The following is a 14,380-nucleotide window of genomic DNA, read 5'->3' on the forward strand; positions in this document are numbered from 1 at the left end:
TTCCAAGGGAATAATCCTCACTTTCCAGGTGAGGGAACACCACACATATATTGTAGACTCTGGGTTTAGCACTTTACATGCGTGTCATCTGATTTTATCCTCTCCCAAACCACATCACGTGGATATAAAGCTGCAGAGTTAAAAAGTTCAGAGCACTGGCCAAAGACCCTGACTACCTGGTTTAAAACCCGTCTTAGCCACTTACTAGTAAGTGACTTAACTTCCCTGTGCCACAACTTGCCCATCTGTAAAATGGGGATATGATAACAGCACTTATTTCATTGGGGCTGTCATGAAGACTCGGTGCATTAATGAATGTAAAGTACTTAAAACCAGGTCTGACACAGGGGCGCTCAGCTCATACCACAGCCATCATTGACAGCATTTTACAGATGAAGACGCTGAAGCACAAATGGGTTAACTGCATTGATTAATTTCACTTGGCTAAGTCAATGGTGGAGCTGAATTTTGGACCTTGGTCTGGCAGACTCTTTTTTTTTTTTTTAAGATTATTTATTTGAGAGGGTGCAAGCAGGGGGGCTGGCAGAGGGAGAGAAAGACTCTCAGCAGGTGCTGAGCCTGATGCAGGGCTTGACGTGGGGCTCGATCTCACCTGAGATCATGACCTGAGTGGAAACCAAGAGTTGGATCCTTAACCGACTGTACCACCCAGGCTCCCCTGGTCTGACAGACTTTTTTTATTATTATTATTTGAGTGAGAGAGAGAGAGAGAATGAGCCGGGAGCAGGGAGGGGCAGAAGAAGAGGGAGAAGCAGACTCCCCCCTGAGCAGGGAGCCCGACATGGGGCTCGATCCTGGGACCCCGAGATCATGATCAGAGCTGAAGGCAGACGTCCAACTGACTGAGCCACCCAGGTGCCCCGATCTGACAGACTCTTAATAACAACCCCATTGTGCCTGGGGGTTCCAGGATCACCTGCTCACCATACAGGGTCCTGCCCTTGCAGCTAGAGTTCCTGCCCCAAAGTCAAAGGAAGGCTTGCTCTTTTTTTTTTTTTAAGATTTTATTTATTTATTCATGAGAGACACAGAGAGAGAGAGAGAGAGAGAGAGGCAGAGGGAGAAGCAGGCTCCCAAGGAGCAGGGAGCCCGATGCGGGACTTGATCCCAGGACTCTGGGATCATGACCTGAGCCAAAAGCAGACGCTTAACCATCTGAGCCACCCAGGCGCCCAGGAAGGCTTGCTCTTAAAGGTCCTATTACCCAAACGGATTGCTGGCTGGTTCCTCAGAAATCCGCACCCACGCCTCAAGAACCCATGTAAAGACCTTTTCTATAGCGTTTATCACACTGTATTGCAGTGATTTGCTTTTCTGATCATCTTCCCTGCTAATAGAAACAGCTGCCATATATTGTGGGTCTCCTGCGTGCTGAACATCTAGATGCACACATTGCCTTAATCTGCACAACAGCCCAGCAAGGTGCATTGATTAGACCTTTTCTATAGATCAAGAAACCAAGGCTCAGAGTGGTGAAGGCATTTGATCCATGGCACACACTCGGGATTCAAATATGGGTCTGTTTTGTTTATGTTTTTGTTTTTGTTTTAAGATTTATGTATTTATTAGAGAGAGAGAGAGAGTGAAAGTGCATGTGGAAGGAAGGGCAGAGGGAGAGGGAGAGAGAGAGTCTCAAGCAGACTCCCTGCTGATCGTGGAGCCCAACGCAGGGCTCGATCTCAGGACCCTGAGATCACAACCTGAGCCGAAATCAAAAGTCGGACACTTAACCAACTGAGCCACCCAGGTGCCCCGGGGTCTGTCTTATTTGTGATGTGGGCTTATCCGTGGCGCTGTGGGACCTTTTACTATTAACAATTACACACTCCACAGTGGTTAAACCCATGCCAAGCTCTAGGGCCCATACTAATCATTTCACATGCATATCTCCTTTAATCCTCAAAACATTGCAAATAGATAGTTATTATCTTCTCCTTTTAGAAGAGGAAATGGAGGCTCAGAGAGGTATAGAAACCTGACCAGGGTCACACAGCTTGTAGGTGGTTATAGCGGGGACTTGAACCTAGTAGAAACAACAACATCTATGGACTATTTACTCCATTCGCTGCCTCTGTGAACAACATCAGGCACAAAGACCATGACACACATGCCTTTGAATGTTCTCAACATAGTGTTGTTGAGTGTCTGGGATGCTAAATAAATATTTACCAAACATACTAGTGATTAAATGAATGGAAACTTCAATGTTTCTCCAAGTACCCATGCAGGTTCTGGGTCTGTGCATCATGTGGGAGAGCTTTTGAGCATGTGAGCTAGAGAAATGAAAACCGAATTCCTCACCATAACCCTCATTCTTGTTGCATGGCCTCTGATGAAATATTCTTTGGTGAGCCAGACGATTTTGCTGACACTCCTTAAAAAGTTTCTGAGAATCCAGAGAAAGAAAGGGGCCATTTAACTGACAACAGGCCGGACTTTCTCTGCTGCCCAGCTTGGGCTATTCGATGCATCAGCTGGGCACAGAAACAAGCTGTGAACATCTCTCCCTGGAAATGCCCACAGCCACAAATCAAAAATCAGTCTTCATGGGGGGACAGCGTGGAGACGGCTGTTGGTCACGTATGGGGCTTTCCAAACATACTCTGCATCCCCAGAGCTGATAGGAACTCGTATGGGGAGGTCACGCTAGATCATCAGACCGGTTCCATGTCAGAGTCAACTGATAATCTGGCAGAATGAAGAGGAAAGAAGAAATGGCATTCTCTATCATGAGTCTTAAAAGTGCTCTGGTCTTTGGCTATGTCTATTAGTTACCTCTGGCTGAAAAACAAATCACCCAAAACATATTGGCTTAAAACAAACTCATTTATCATCTCTTGCAGGTTGAGAATTTGGGAGCCGCCTAGCTGTGTGGTTCTGGGTCAGGGCTTCTTAGAAGGTCGGAGGCAGGGGCGCCTGGGTGGCTCAGTCGGTTAAGCGTCCAACTCTGGGTTTTGACTCAGGTCATGATGTCAGGGTTGTGAGATCGAGCCCTATGTTGGGCTCCGTGCTCTATGGGGAGTCTGCTTGAGATTCTCTTCCTCTGCCCCTGCCCCTGCCCACTCTCTCTCTCGAATAAATAAATCTTTAAAAAAGAAGGTTGCCGTCTGGTGAAAGTGGGACTGCAGTCTGTGGAAGGCTTGACTGAGACCCCACTCCCTTTCTAAGGTGCTTCCCCCACACGGCTAGCAAGCTGGTGTGGCCGCTGGTGGGACGCCTCAGTTTCCCGTCAGGTGGGTATCTCCTCTGGCTGTTGGCGTGTCCTCATGACATGGCAGCTGACTTCCCCAGACGGTGAGATTCAAGAGCCCAAGACAGAGACTGCGATGCTGTTTATGACTTGGCTTTGAAAGTCACACACTGTCATTTCTGTCCACGCAGGCCAGCCCTGATTCCACATGGCAGGCGACTTCCTAAAGGCGTGAATATGAGGTAGCGTGGAGCCCCCGTTGGAAGGAGGCTACCATTTCTGAGCATCGGGTCTAAGGGAGGGTGACAGGTGCTACGGATGGTGTTAGGCATGAAGGCGTTCGCTGCAGCGTTGTTTACAATAGTAAGAAATTGGAAACAGCCTATGTATGTGTCCTTTTTTTTTTTTTTAAGGATTTTTTGTATTTATTTGAGAGAAAGAGAGCGAGCACGAGCAGGGGGAGGGGCAGAGGGAGAGGGAGAAACAGGCTCCCCAAAAAACAGAGAACCCGATGTGGGACTCGATCCCAGGACCCCAGGATCATGACCCGAGCCGAAGGCAGACGCTTAGCCCACTGAGCCACCCAGGCGCCCTGCATGCATCCTCCTATATGAGAAGCCACACAATGGAATAACGATTATCTGCGTGCCTATTGCCCAGAGAAAGAGCTGGGAAGACATCGTCAAGACAGCATCCCGCTTTGGCCCTGGTTATTCCTGTGGGCGGGCATGTGCCTGAGTGGTGTGGGTAGCTGAGGCTCAGGGCACCCAAATGTGGGACCGCTGAGGGCAGGAAGCTGGCTCTTCATTTATAAATTCATCCTGCTGGGCTGCTCTCTCCTCGACACTCCCAGAAAATTGAAGCTGAGCATTTTGGTTTCTGAAACACCCCTTTAACCAGGCTGGCTTCAAACCAGAGGTTTAGCAGCTACCTACCCCTAGGGTGTGATTCCAAGTAGCAGCTAGTCCAGCGATGTGTCGGGGATTGCTCCTCATTCACCTCCCCCATCCTCTCTGTCCCCTACGCGGATTAGGACACTGGGAGGCTTCTGGAGCACCCAGGGCAAGCAAGGGCCACAGAGATATTACCTTGTCCTGTTAATTAGAAACAAACGTTTGTCCCCTCCCCTGAACCCCTCCACCAGCTCAGTGAGAAATGACCAGTCATTTTTCTTGACCCTCAACACATTAATTACCCAGGGAGTGCGAAGAAAAGGAGACCATTTCTGGAAGAAATCTATGGCCCCATCTGTCCCTATTTCCCTGAGACTCCCAGGACTCAAACAGCTTTTAAAGGATGCAAATACAGTTTCCTTGCAGCCAGCTTGCTGCAGCCTCCCTGCTGCTGGAACCGAGGGCTTTCCCAGGGCCTGGGGCAGTGTCATCCCTCAGGGGGAAGGGGCTGATGGTGTGAGAGAACTGGAGGAGGCTAGCTCTTTCTCCACCTCGGTCGGCAAGCCAGAGGTGACAGAGAAAAAGAGCAAGGCTTTGTGCTATCATTTTAGCAGTTGGAGCTGCTCGGCCGATGAGCACAGGCTTTGGCAAATGAGTGGACCCCGTTTTGATTTCCATCTCTGCCAAAGACATGCTGTGTGGCCTTTGGCAAGTCACTCTGCCTCTCTGTGCCTCTGATTCTTCACCTTTAAAAGGAGAGACTAGGGGCGCCTGGATGGCTCAGTCCATGAAGCGTCTGCCTTCGGCTCAGGTCATGATCCCGGGGTCCTGGGATGGAGTCCCACATCGGGCTCCCTGCTCTTTGGGGAGTCTGCTTCTCCCTCTCCCTCTGCTCCTCACCCCTGCTTGTGCTCTCTCTCTCTCTCTCTCTCAAATAAGTAAATAAATCTTAAAACAAAAACAAAACCAAAAAAGAAAAAAGAAAAGGAGAGACTAATGGGGCCTACCTCTCATGGTTGCTGTGAGGTTTAACGAGATCACATTTAAACGCTTAGCAAAGTGTAGGGCATGCAATAAGAGCATAACAAATGGTTGTCAGGATCATACTATTGCAGATTCACAAGACTGGCTGCAAGAGCCGACACCTGCTGGCCTAGACGGAGCCTTTGTGAAATTAGGAGAAGCTGAACCACTAAGACCTCAGATTTCTCATCTCTCAAGTGGGGCTACACAAGACATACCCATGCCGCTGGGACGCTGAGATCAGCTGGTGGATCTGGTGTAGACTGTCGAGCAGGTTTCAAACCCTGCCTATTGGACCTAACTGTATTAAGTGCACCTGCTCTTGGCCTTGGCGTCAGTCATGCCCCCCCACCCTGCCGGAGATGGTGCCCCTGGAGGCTGGTGGGCATGCAGGGCCTGCAGCTGGGACCCTTGGACTGGAGGCCGGAGGGCTCAGGAGGTGCGGGCCATGCCCACTCTCCTCCAGACTGTGTACCATGGGCCCGGCAGGAGGAGGAGGGGCGTGGTCCCTGGGGTCCCTGCGAGGAGGCCAGCGGTCCTGTGAGGAGTGGAGCCAGGGACAGGGGAGCATCCTGTGGACCGGCAGGTAGAAGGCAGTGCTTAGAGTCCACCCATCTGGCCCAGAGCGACCCCTCCCTGCCCCCTGGGGCTGCAGAAGCCATCCCGACACCCTTTTGCCACCCCCGAGAGGCTTCTGGACCCACAGGGGGAGGAGGCCGTATGGGTGATAGGGCCCCTTCTCACCTGCCCTTTGGGAGCTTCTAATAACACGCCAAGCCCAGAAGCTGCAGACCTTGTGTGTCCCCCTCACCTCCCTTTCCCGGGTATGGGAGGCCGACTGAGCTCCTGAAACCACACAACTCACTGTGTGTCCCTGGACTGGCCACTGTCACTTCCTTCATTCAACAAACAGATCTGGGGCTGGGGTCAAGAGCCTCCCTTTTCCACTGTATGCTTGGGCAAGGGACAGTCACCTCTCTGAGCCTCTGTTCCCTCATCTGTAAAATGGGGATGACAATAGCACTTTCATAGAGTTTTTAGGATTTAACGAGAAAACAAGGCCCTGGGTAAAGGGGGCTGTTACAATTGCTCTCCACCACCCCCTCCCACCCACCCCCTCTGCTCTAGGGAGACCCCTGCCTGGTCTGCCCAGAAGCCCAGCCCTGCTGGTTGTTTTGGGGCTGAGCAGGGAGAATGGCTAAGGCCACGGCTGGAACCAGCAAGATACAGGCTCTGTGACCTTGGACAAGTCACTGGCCCTCTCTGGGCCTCAGTTTCCCCATCTGTGGAAGTCAGGAGCCGTACAGTAAAAGCTGAGACAGCAGTGCCTGGTACATTTATGGAGCGCTTACTGTATGCTCCACCCTTCACCTGCTTCTCAACAATTCTAGGGGGCACGCATGTCATCGACAGCCCATTGTCCAGCCAGCGAGGCTCAGAGAGGTGGGGGGACATGTCCCCAGGCACACAGCTAGGAGTAGCGGTGCTCAGCTTGAGTCCTGCTCTCCTGTACAAGTAGCTTCCTCCCCTTGGGGTGCGAGGCTAACTTTGGGGGGGCTTCCATTCCCGCTCCAACCTTCCCCACCTCCTTCCAGCCTCTGTGGGGAGGTGCTCTCCTGGAGGAGAAGCTGCCATCCCAGCTCCACTGAACTCAGCACAAAGGTAGTGACAGGGCCGAAGCTCCGTCTCCACCTAGTCAGGAGGTCTGATGAAAAAACACCCGAGAGCCGGCCCAGTGGGGAGGGTGTTCTGGGAGCTGCTTCAGTCCTCTGGGCCCATAGCCAAACAGCCACAGAAAGGAGATTCGGTTCCTTCAGCAATCTGAGCACCTATCGTGTGCCTAGCAGGGAGCAAGGCCCTGGGGTAGAAGAAGTGAAAGAACTCACCCCAAATCACAGAAGCCCATGTTTATGGGGGACTTACTAGGTGGACTCTTCTTTAATCCTCACCACCTCGAGTGATCAGTGCTGTTATGATCCCCAAGTGACAGATCTGGAAAATGAGGTCCAGAGAAGGAAAGTGATTTGTCTGAGGCCACACAGCCTGATTCCGGGCCTGAATTATCTCTCTATGGTGCTGTTTACTGAACACCTACTATGTACAGCCATTGTAAGTCATCTTCACCCCTCCCCACAGACCGTAACCCTATTTTACAGAGAGGGAAGTGGAGGCTCAGAGAGGTTAGGTAACTGGGCCAAGGTCACGCAGCCAGGAAGTGGCAGAGGAAAGATTCAACCAGCTCTGCCTGACTCCCGCAAACCTCTCATGGCCCCAAAGGGGAAAAGAGATCAGCTCCATCATTCATCAATTTATTTATTTAACCATTTATTGAACAAATATTTATTGAGTGCCTATTATGTCAGGCATAGGGTGGGCCACAATAAAGCTGACCCAGCCCCCAAGCTAAGGGGCTCACAGTCTTGTACACGCCCATGGAGTGCTCAGACTAAATAGCCCTCTCTTGCAGACTTGGGGGCGTGCTATTAGGGATGGCTTTCTGGAAGAGGTGGATCTGGAATTCTGTCTACTTTCTGGCTGGGCGACCTGGGTAAGCCATTTAATTTCTGAGTCTCTTCATCTGAACAATGGTGAAAACAAAGCCAGCTTGTCTGGTAGCTCAAGGGGTGTCACTTGTTACAACTAACATTAGGATCCCAACCGAGCCTCCACTGCCGGGCAGAGAAAGTGGGTGGAGGGAAGAGGCGTGATGTCACTGAGGTCTAGGCTCTGGGAGGCAACAGGCAGAGAGTGCGGAAACCCTTGGAAGGCAGGAACGCAGGCTAATGGGTGAGGAGAGTGCAAAGGCCCCAGACAGGGTGTGGCCTCCGTGAGTCTAGAGTCCAGAACTGTGACCTCAGCTGGACCCCTGAGGCTTCCAGCAGGAATGAGGTCAGGGCTGGGGGCGTGTGGCCTAAAGAGAGGAGGTGTTCAAGGACTAAGAGAAGCTGCAAAAGGGGTTGTTGGTGGTGGAAGATTCTGGGCTTAAAGCTCTAGTGTTGGTGTCACCCGGATTCAAATCGGGGTCAGACACTCCTTAGTGACCTTAGGCAGGTGATGTCACTTATCTGAGCCTCTGTTTCTTCCTGTAGGAAATGTGTTCATACCTGCGTTGCCAGCTTGATGTATGGAATCAGATATTAGCAATTGTTTTATTTGACAAGGGCATGTATAGCACCTACCTGGGCCCGGTGCCATTCTAAGCCCTTTACGCATGCAAGGGTGCGGCACAGCGAGCGCCGGCTCATACACCCCCCCACCCCCCCCCGGGCAGCTACTGTCACTCTAGACATCACGTGATTTTGATACAATGACTGTGTTTTACTTTCGAATCAGGAAAAACAATAACAACCAGGAAAGCAAATTCCATTTTGGGAGCAGGATGGGGCCGCCTAAGGGCAGCTCTGGGAGCCTGGCTGTGAGCTAGGCCAGGATGAGAATTCGGGGTGGCGGGGGGGGGGGGGGGCCGTCCTGCTAGGGCTGGGCACTTAGGATCTTCTCCCGGGACCTCCAGGAACAAACTCGGGAATCAGGAACTGTTCCCTATGGGAGACGCGCCGGTCCCGGAAGCCTTCCAGACACTGTGTGCACGTGCGCGCCTGTGTTCGGCTCTGTGCGGGTGCGCGTGCGTGTGCCTGTGCGCGTGCATGTGCATGCATCTGCGGCGGAGGCCGGGGTGGGGTGGAGGGGGGGAGCGGTTTCGAGGAGGTTTCCCAGGTCCGGGTTCAGCTCCAGTCTTGCTGCGTCTTGCGTCCTTTCCACCCCGGCCTCCCGTGGCTGGCCACGGCCCCGCTGCCAGCCGCCGGCCACGGCCGTCTGTTGTGGCAGATGTTTGGCTGTGCCATGGCAACGCCAGAACAGGATGTGCCGCTGGATCGCAGCAGGGACAAGCCCACGCTCCCAGGCCGCCCACGCCGTTCCCTCTCCCAAAGGCTTTATTGCAAAGAACCACGCGGGGCCAGGTCGGGGACGGGTTGGTGTTTGTATCCGGAGAGACGCAGAGCCAGCGTCCTCGGAGGGTTCGGTGGCCGGGGGTGGGGAGGATGTGTGTGCACACCCCAGCGGAGTCCCCCTCCCCCCTGCCTCCCTCTGCCCTCCAGAGCCCTGCTAAGGAAGCAGGGTGGGGAGGAGAGCTGCCCATCAGCAGGGTCTGATCTGCGGGTGTCTAACCAGTCTTCCCCACTGTTCCAGCAACGACTCACCGAAGGATTACTTTGGCCAGGACCTGTACTAAGTACTTCATGTAACAAATAACACTAAAATTCAGGGGGGTGTACTTGGTGCTAACTACCCAGTGCCGATCTCTAGCACAGCATTATGAGGTTATTTTTGTTCTTCACCTTGGGAAACTGAGTCACAGGGAGGTTAAGTCACTTGCTCCAGGGCACAGAGTAGGTGAGTCAGGGAGCTGGGATTGGGGTCCAGGCCTGTCTTCCTCCGAAGCCCTTGATTGGACAGGTGACACTGCCAGGGCCGGCTACGTAATTTGCAGGACCCTGTTGCAAAATGAAAAGGCCTGGTCTTTGTTAAGGAATTATTAGGGATTTCAGGGCGCCTGGGTGGCTGTCGGTTAAGCATCTGCCTTCGGCTCGGATCATGATCCTAGGGTCCTGGGATCGAGCCCCATGTCCAGCTCCCTGCTCAGCGGGAAGCCTGCTTCTTCCTCTCCCCCTCCCCCCTCTCTCCCACCCATGTGTGCGTGCTCTCTAATAAATAAATAAAATCTTAAAAAAAAGAATTATTAAGGATTTCAAGGGTGACAAGCAGAGCCTCAGACCAATCGCAGTGCCCTGGTAAGTGCAGAGTCCTGTGCAGCTGCCCGTGAAGCCTACCCTGGATGCTACATCACCACCCCCCAGACGCTCAGAGGGTGGGCCTGAGCAGCCTGGAGAAGCTCACAGAGCAGGATACTGAGCCACTGCAATCTGGGAGCACTCTGTCTGTTCCCAGGGCTGTGCCAGCTCATCAGAGGGGAGCAAAGACCTTCTCCCGCAAAATGCTGTGCTGAGTCCCCCAGAGCCAAGAGCCTGGGAGTTTACAGTGCAAATTTTAGCTCAATACAAACGCATCCTTTTATTAAAACTTTACGTTTCTCTTTTTCATTATAAAAGTAACAGAACCCTGTTGCAGAGATGCGGGAAAATAGGGAAAAGGAGGAAAAAACATAAACCTTGACTCCTACCTGTCTGACTCCATTTCTGTTAGCAGGTGGTGTATTTTCTTCCTGTCGTTTACAGAAGGGCTTTCTGTCAGGACCCCCAGGGATGAAACAGATGGCCTCCTCTTTGTCCCCAGCGCCTGGCACATGGCAGGGGAGCCGCAAATTGGGGGGGGGGGAGGAGGGAGAATGCCAGAAGGGATGGATGTTATAAAGGGACCTGGCTTGGGTGACCTTTCAGATGCTCTGGACTCCGAAAAACTCAGGATTCTTAGATTCATAGCTAATGCCTGGTGCTGACTTAAGGTTCGGTCCAATATGCCAAGCCCTTGTTGGGGTCCAGAAGGTGACAGGTACCGACCCTGCCCCAGAGGGACTTGGTTTAGGCAATCATGGGTGTCCCCAAACTTTCCAGGCCTTGGTGAATGAAATGAGGACTCGCTTTCAGAGCACATTTCATTCACAATCATCAAATGAATGCTCATTCACAATCATCAAATATTTATTAAGCACCTACTATGTGCTCAGCATTGCACTAAGTACACTATGGACTATTTTCTTTGGGGAGAGGATGGTGGGGTAGAAAGTATATGAATCTGGAGTCAGGCACCCTGGACTTTTGTCCCTTTCTGGCTGCGTGGCTCTGACCCACATTCCCTAACCTCTCTGAGCTTCCACCTTTTTGTTTGTAAAAGGGGGTCAAATCTGTTGTGAGGACCAACCCAGTAATATATGTGAAACTTGCAAGTAGTAGATGCTCAGTGTAGGCTACTTCCTTCCCGCTTCCGTCCCCCCTTCCCTCCCACCAGTACCAACAAGAACAGCCACCATGATACAACATGGGTGGTGGGCCAGGCCAAAGGGGGTGCATACATTATAAGCTAATTCTCAAATTCTTGGCTCCACGAGGTAGGTAGCATTGTCCTTAACCCATTTTGATATCCGACTTCCAAACTAGACAGCTCACCACCTCCAACATACCACCTGCAGGAGAATCTCTTAGCATCAGGGTCTTATGCATCCTTTCCTACGCTGGGAGGCTGTTCCTGCCAACACCAACATTTTATTTGCTGAAACAGTTTACAACAAGAGGACTTTTGAGCTGGAATGGGACCCTTTACAACTATACTTCAGGATGCAAGAGCAGTTTCCCTTTAAAGGCAAAAAGTGGTGGACAGGATTTGGGAAAGAGACACACACACCTTTGTGTCATCCAAATAGCCTTTGGAGCACGACGTGGGTCAGATTTTCCAGGGGCTGGAGGCTTCATTCCTGACTCCTGTGTTTTCTTGCTGATACCTATAGGGAGACCAAGATGCATCTTCAGGTTGCTTTTTCTACTTCTGGGGTGGGGACAGCTCTGGGTAAGGTTTCAGGCGGGGAATAAGCAGTACCTACTGGCTTCACCACTTCCCAGATGTAACCGTGGGCAAACCACTTGCCCTCTGCAGGCCTGTCTCTTCATGTGTGAGCTGTGGATCACATCAACAGGGCTGTTTCGAGGACTCCGGGATTCCTTACGTAAAGTGCCGGGGACACAGGAGGGTGGGTAGAATCTGCCCTCGTGCTAGGGTACAGCATGCATGGCTGGGTTTTCTGAGCAGGGCTCACTTTGGACGCTGTTGGTGGACATCTTTAGAAAGGGCTTCCCCACCGTGAGGTGAATCCTTCTGAAACGCCAGTTATTCCCCAAGCCCCGCCTTCTGGAGCCTCCTCCAAGCATCTGGCCAAGAGGGGCTTCTCCAGGCATCAACACAAGCAGCAAGTGGGAGGGGGGAGGATGGGGGGCTGGAAGGGGTTGTCCTCCTCTACAAACTACCCCCACTGGTGGCGTAACCTGGGATCACACTCAACCTCAGGATCGTTACTCTGAGGATGAAATCAGGGTAAAAATCAGCCGATGATAGGAACGTTCTCCTAGCGCCCTGGGTAAATGAAGTATCTGACGAGTTTGGGGATCATCCGGGTTCTGTTAGGGGGATGTGGGTGTTGTCTCTAGGAAGCTGTGTGGAATGTGATCGTGGCTAGCGAAGTGGAAGCCTGCCCCATTGCATCACACTCTTACTTTGATGGTTTCTGTGCTTGGCCATTAGAATTCCCAGGGAATCCATCAGGAGCGTACAGAGTGCTGGGCCCGCTCCCCAGGCTCTGATTCATGTTTGGAGCCTGAAGAGAATTTAGGAGGTGTCTCCAGCCTTGCCGACGAAGCCTGTCCTGAACCAGGACCCTCAGTGGTTTGGTTTCACGAACATCTTACAGAAAGGACTGCCCTGAAGCGTGCTGGCACTAACCACAGGAATCACCCCCCCACCCCACCCCACCTTAACCTTTTGCTTTGATTTCCTACTCCATGAGCAATTCCTAACCGTAATTTGGCTTCAAATGTAGATTTGTCTAGAGGACTCAGTGTGCTCATTGGCAAGTGAGAGTACTCGGACCTGCTTGACAGCTATTAATTCTTGCTCTCAAGTAATCCGCTTGCATTCTGGTTTATCCATCAGTCTCCTGTGAGTCCAGGCGACAGACACAGCAAGCCGAGGTGAACGAAACATAGTGTTTCTCGGAGTGAATGTGAGTCCCCATGCTCTTTCCCCTGACTGCGCGGCCAGAGCAAAGGACACCAAGATAGCAGGGTTTAAAACACAAGTAGCTCAGCTTCGTGAGTCACCAAGGGAGGAGAGCCACCAAAAGGGTCCTGACCTGCAGTGGACTGGGACCTGGGCAGGAGATCAGCCTTTGTTGTGTGCAGCAACTGAGGTTCCCTAGGACTCCTGCCTTGGCCACCAGCAGTAATCAGCCTCCACAGTCTCCTCTCCCATGACGTGCAGCTGGGCTGGCTTAGGTGGTGGTGCCGAACACACTCGAGCAAGAGGAGACACCTCCCAGAGTCCAAGTCCCACCTTGGCAGGGACAGGTTTTTTTGGGTATACAAATGACCACCCACATGCGGGCCCGCTCTTCCTTACTAATAAAATCGGGAGGAGAAACAAGACAATTCCTAGAGGAGCTAACATCTGTTCCCTTGTTCTTTCTTCCGTCTAATGGGTCCAGGTTTCTATAGCATGGGGCTTAGCACAAAGGAGGTGCTCAGTAAAGACTGGCTGTCAGGATGATGCAGATACGCTGACTGTCTTGGCAAGGACTGAAGAAGCAGCTTCCTTTTGCATGAGTTCACAGGTCGTCAAACGTTTATAAAGAAAAAGTTTATTTTCATCACAAGCACACAGACTATTACAGTACACACCAACAGAAGTAAAAAAAAAAAAGTGCATTATGCATCTTCTACTGCAAATTCACAGTACAAAAGATACTGCCTTTTAAATATATAATATAAAAAAAACACGAAGAAAAACAATAGAATAAAAAAAAAATCATTGATATCTTAACGCAACACGCTGGAACCCACTGGCAGCTTCTGAAAACCAAAGAACTTATCTTAGAGAGCTCCTGATTTTGCAGGGGCTGGTGTCTGTCCCCGCATTTGGTTGCAGCGAGCTCAGGACACCAACGGAGGAGAAAACAGGGAGGCCTAGGTGGTGACACAGCTCTATTAAACAAGGGTACAACTGTGTGATGGGGGGAGGGGGTGGTGCACCCCCGGCTGGCTAGCAAACCAAGTTCTGTGCTTTCCTTGCTACCGTGGGACACACCGTGAGCCAGTGCCTGCCTCGCCTGCAGGAACCACCAACGCTCCTTGGACAGTTGCGGGGGGCACCCCCCCACCCCCGCATATGATCGCACAGCAGATGAGCACAAGCACGGGGTAGGGCGAGCTCCAGCCCTCACGCTAACCACCACTGACAAGGCAAAGGTCCAATCACAGAAGGTGAGAGCTTACCAGTTTCCCATAAATACACAGTATTTGTAAACTATTATTAAGGCACTCAATTGTAAAACAATAATTACAGTGTCGGAAAAGGGGGAGGAAGCAGCCACCTTCTTGTGTGGCACGGCCAACACAAAGGACAGCAGAAGGGCTGGGGGGCTGGTTGTAAAGACTCCTGTTGCAGAGACTGACCGAAGCCGGGGCCGTGGCACCTACCGCTAGACAAAAGGGGGGGGGTCAATGTCCGGGTCTCCAAGGAGTAGCGCTGCACA

This window comes from Phoca vitulina, unplaced genomic scaffold (genome assembly GCF_004348235.1).
Source record: "Phoca vitulina isolate PV1807 unplaced genomic scaffold, GSC_HSeal_1.0 scaffold108, whole genome shotgun sequence".
Classification (NCBI taxonomy): Eukaryota; Metazoa; Chordata; class Mammalia; order Carnivora; family Phocidae; genus Phoca; species Phoca vitulina.